Consider the following 5,506-nt stretch of genomic DNA (forward strand, 5'->3'; position numbering starts at 1 on the left):
GAGGGGACCTGGAGAATAAAGCGGGGAAGGAGGTTCTAGTCAGCTGGGAGCTCTGTGGGCACCAGGATGGCAGGACAAGCTCAGGAAAGTGACTGTCCAACTGGGGTCACCTTGGAGCAAAGTTGGAAAGAAAAGCGAGCCGCAAGGCTCCTGCTTGGCGGGTACGGAAGTCTAGGGGAGGCCAGCGCACAGCAGAAAAAGCAGAGGAGGGGCGTGGGGTCGGGGAGAAAGCGGGAAACCGGGTGGAAGCCTGTGACCTGAGCTTGGGAAAAATTCTTGAAATTCCAGAAGGAGGAATAGAGAGACATTGAAACAATATTTGAATAAATATGGGCTTAGAATTTTCCAGAGCTGCAGATAGAAACGCTCAGTGAGAAAGCAAAATAATCCCAAATAGGAAAAATAAAACCAAACCTGCAGAACACCAGAAATATATCATCATCATCATCATCATCATCATCAACAGAAGGCAGAGTGACAAGACAGTTACCTGAAAAGAAGTGACATTGGACAGTTGGGGGGGGTGCTGGGACAGCTGTCGCCTGCCCCAATTAGGGAGACCTTGGCTGCCCTTCCCCTTGGGTGGGAGCCCCGGGCGCGGGGATGCGGGGATGTCTAAGGAGACAGGCGCCACTTGTAAGATGCTGCAAGGCCTCGCAGCCCGGCCCGCGCCCTGGGCCGTGCAGGGACCACCGGCATTCTGCCGCCAGCGCCTGGGGGACACGAGCCCCGCCCATGGAGGCCCCGCCCAGTGCGGGTCTCGCTCGGAGCAGGCGCCCCTGGTTGCCTTGGCAACCCCCGCGGCCAGGTTCCCGGCTCCGCGCGCCGCGGGGGGACGCCCCTGCCACAGCAACGCGGGGCGTGGCCGGCTTGCGCAGCGGAGCCGGGAGCCGCGCCGCGCACCCCCGCCGACCGCGGCGCGCCTGCCGGGCGCTGGCCTTCGTCGGGCTCTCCGGCGGCGCGGGTGCGGAGCCGCGGGGACCCTGTGGGCTCGAGCTGCATCGCGGCCCGGTTCCAGATCCGACGCTGGGAGGCCCTCAGCCGCATCTTACAGATAGGGAAGCTGAGGCCATGACGGGAAACCCAGGGAAGGACCTGCTGCAAGGCAATGCGTTGGTGTCTGGGCAGGATCCTCCTGGCCCAGCACGGACCCCTTTCTTCCCAGCTTTGCTCAGCTGGCTCTTGCAGGTCCAGGCCCCAAGGGTGACCTCTGTGGGACAGTTTCGCTGATCTGGACCTTGGATCCTGTGGCCCCAGAGCTCCTCTGTCTGGCAGAAGCTCCCTTGCCCACCGGGTCCTCCCTTACTCCCCCTAGAGGCCTGCCCAGCTGCACCATTGCAGGCCTCGCCCACTCTGTTGGTTACACTTTCTTTAGCTTCTGCAGCCTTTCCTTAAAACGGAGAATTCCTACCCTCCAGAGCCTTTTTAGGATGCCTCCTCCATGCAGCTTTTCTGCCTTCACCACTGGATGGAACATTCCCACCCTGAGTTCTTATCTGTTCCATCCCCTAAGAGTCTCAGGTCCTTGCGTTTAAAGTGGGGACAATGTCTTTGTTTGGGTTTGGGGAAAAGTAAAACAAAGGAGCCAAGAGGCAGCGTGTAAGCTGAGAACCAGGCTGTCTGGGCACAGACTCCCAGGCTGGTCGGCCAGCCCGTGTACAGAGCATTCAGGAGCCTCGGCAAGGCTGTAGACAGGTTTCCTGCCCTGCCTGGGGCTGCAGAGATGGGGTGGTGTGCGAACCGCCATCACGGGTCTGGGTGCAGTGGAAGGAGGCCCGGCAGAGCTCCAGGCACTGGCCCAGCATATGCAGTAGGGCTGGGGCCCAGGAGCTGGCCACAGACTCAGGTCCTAGGGCCTGGGACTGTCGACCAGAGTGACCTGAGGGCAGCCTGACACTGGGCATGTGGGAACACAGAGGGGCAGCCAGGCAGAGAGCCTCAGGCCCAGCCTCCAGACACCTGCTCCTAATTCTCACCAGGAACCTGGGCCCTCCCAGCCCCTGCATCAGAATTCAGAACTTGCAAAGTGCTTACCTTTGAATAACTGAGCTTGGTTTACTCAGTCTCTTGCACAGGGAAGCACAATTTTCAACCCCATTTTGCACATGAGGAAACCGAGGCTAAGAGACTCAAAAAGACCCCAGAAGATCAGGGTGCATGAAGTCGGTCCCAGTGAGACCCTTGGCTGAAAACTCGTTTCTGGACTCCAGGGGCTTCTCAGGGGCCAGAGCCACAGGGGGTGAGGCAGCCCCTTTGGGTGGGTGGGGGAAGCAGGTTCCGGGTGCCCAGGCCAGACTTTAATTAATGGAAGCCTGGTTGGCAGCACCCTCCCAGCCCCTCTCCTGGAGAGCCGACAGGGCTGAAATGAGGCCCAGAAATCTATTTGTAAGAATGGATTAGCAATACCTAATCTCACGTCACTGCTGAATCACCCAGGAGGTACGACCAAAGTTCTATATTATTTTATGAAGGAGTGAAATGACCTGCAGGAGAGAGGTATTGCTGGGCCTCAGACTTAGAAACCTGGAGCCATGGGTGGGACAGAGCAGAGTGGGGTGGAGATTGGCAAGGCCCCAAGTGAATGGGCCCCTGAGCTCCTGGCCTGGGAGGCCCAGAGGGGACCCGCACTGCGTGTGGACAGCTCTGCGGGGCTCTGCTCACCAGCCAGTTGCTGACTCAGTGTCTGGCTGGCAGCTCAGCAGCTGGGCTGAGGCCAGAGCCCATTGTGGGGGACCATGGCCACAGAGCAGCTGCTTCCGGGGACTCCTTCCATGACCCAACCAGAAGGAAGTCGCTGGCTCCTTCAAGGTCAATCAGAGCCCCCACATGGAGCTTCCCTTTCACCCCTCCTGACCCCGCTGTGGCTTTCCCTCCTCTGCACATCCACAAAGACCCTACAAGTTCTGAGCTGGGTCTGGGGCGTGTAGGGTGAGGGAATGCGAAGGGTTGTCCCTCTCTGTATCCTTAATATGTATCCTTAATAAGTCAGGGCACTCCCACTGCCCCCCTGAGCTGGGGTGAGGGTGGGAAGAAAGCAGATGGAACGCTCCCCAGTGATTCTGGGATGGACTCTGTGGTCGGCCTGCACATAAAGCTGGGGGAAAGGGCTGGGGACTAGAAGCTGCTTGGGGGTTCCGTATGCAGAGGAGTCCAGCACACGGCCAGCTGCTGCCTGGGCGATGGCCTGCATTGTCTTAGTGAAGACAGGCACTTCCACAAGGATTTGCAGTGAACGCAGGGGGGACATCCTGCCGTGGCAGTGCCTGGGGGTCTGCAGGAGGGACCCCCTGGTGACCTGGCCCCTCCTCCCCAGTCAGCCTCTGTCTACTCTGTCTCTGGAGGCTGGCCTCCCTCCGTCCTGGGCTGGTTTCAGCCAGTGGGAGGCTCCAGCAGGAGATGAGAAGGCAGGAGGAGAGGGCGGGGTGCAGGTGGGGGCAGGTTTCCCTAGTCTCCCCCTTTTCAGAGTACCCCTAGTCCGTTGCCATGCTTGTGGAGGGCTTTGGTCCCTCCACGCCTACTCCCGGTTCCAGTATGGTCCCCTCCCTGTGCCCTCCAGGACCGGCAAGGATCCTCAGTGCAGCTGACTACTGGGGTTCACCCTCCCTCTGTGGGCTCTCAGCCCCTGCCACCTTGAGTAAATGCCCTTCATGGACTCTGCAATACCCCACTTCAGTGTGCCAATGAGTTTCCTGAGGGGACCCCCAGTGATACATGCCGACCCCTCACAAAAGCCCATGAACATTGACGTAATTTTAATTAGGCCTCAAGCCCCTCCCCCAAACATCAGTAAATTATTCAAAGAAGAAATCATACAGATCATCTTTTTCTGAGACCAAGGTAATAAAAAGGAAAATGAAACAGAGAAGCATAGCCCAAGGAGAAAACACCAAGCACCTTGGAAATTAAGAATGTATTTGTTTAGAGGAGGAAGCAAAGGAGGAGATGAAGGAGCCAGTCCTCATCACCACCAGGGAGTCCGGGCGCTGTGTTCCAAGAGGCAGACGCAGGCCTTACCTGCTTTGATAAGAATTCAAGAAAGACTGAAAATGATTGACCTCTATATTCAACATCGGAGTTCAGATAGTAAGTAACAACAACAACAACAGAGTGCAACGGAGAGTCAAAGAGAAGAGGTAAGCCCTGAAGTTATGGAACAGAAAATAAACACAATTCAGACTGAGAAAAAAAGGATTCATTATTTGAAAATGAGGAGATAGAGCTACAGAAACAAATACTTTAAATATTTATATAAAATGTGAAAATCTAAAAAAATGGACAACTTTCGAAGAAAATGTTAGTCATCCGGGATTTTCTCACAGGGTGCTGATAGACTGCATGTTTATGTCCTCCCGAAATCCCAGTCCCCAGTGGGACGGTGTTGGGAAGCAGGGCTTTTGGCAAGTGAGCAGATCATGAGGTGGAAAATCTTTCTGGAGCAGGAAGGATCCTGAAGCCGCGCGAACAAGCCCAGCAGATGTGGCCAGGCCAAAATCTGGAACTTGACTAGGACAAAATCGACCGGTGACAGAGTTAAAGGGCAAAAGAAAATCCAGACAGGAGAAAATGTTTATGACATTCGTGAAAGATCACAGACCCCCATCTGCAATATTGAAATCTCTCTCAATGTTCAGTCCAAGCTTCAGTGTGTTTGGCTGTTTATAAAAGAAGATATTAACTTTGAGATGTTTTAGAAAATAAAGAACTAAATGTTGAAAAACTATGAAGAAGGATGAGACTGTGAAACGTGCCGTGAGGACTCAGAACGGCGAGGGTGGCCCTTGCTGGGGGGCTGCATCCCGAGTCAGGTGGGGGCTCCAGGGCTGCCCCCCCCACGCTGTGACCCATGTCTGAGTGCCTTTGCATCCGTCATTTCTGTCGTCCGCTCCTGAACCACAGGTTCTGGCCTCCTGGGGCTGGTGTAACAACTCCCCACAAATGTGATGGTTTCAAACACAGAGATTTGGGTGTCGGCAGGGTCCCTCCAGAGTCTCCAGGAGAACCTTCCCTCTCAGCTCTGGAGCCACATGATCTGCTCGCAGCCCCTGCCTCCATCATGAAAGCCCAATGCGGGGCATCTGTCGCCATGAAGTCTCTGGCCTTCTCTTTGTGTCTGCTCGCCTTCCGTCTCCCTCCTGTAAGGACGCTGTGATGGCATTAGGGACCACCTGGACCATCCAGGGTAAGGTGCCCCCTCAGGGGCCTTGACTAGTCACACCTACAAACACTTCACATTTTTAAGGTAACGGTCACAGTTCCCGGGGCTGAGACCCTGATACCCTTGGGGTCTGCGTTCAGCCCACTATGCTGTTTTGTACCTGGCCATTAAGGTTGATGAGCGCGGGGATCTGCGCATCGACTCGTTCCACCCCATGTGCTTCCCCGACCTGCGGAGGCTGCAGAGCGAGAGCCTCCGTGTCCCAGACGCCGTTGCTGTCAACCCCATGAACTCACAGGGGTTTTGAAGGCAACGGGCTGCCCTGGTTGGTGGCCCTTCCTGGGGTGGCAG

This window comes from Neomonachus schauinslandi, chromosome 3 (genome assembly GCF_002201575.2).
Source record: "Neomonachus schauinslandi chromosome 3, ASM220157v2, whole genome shotgun sequence".
Classification (NCBI taxonomy): Eukaryota; Metazoa; Chordata; class Mammalia; order Carnivora; family Phocidae; genus Neomonachus; species Neomonachus schauinslandi.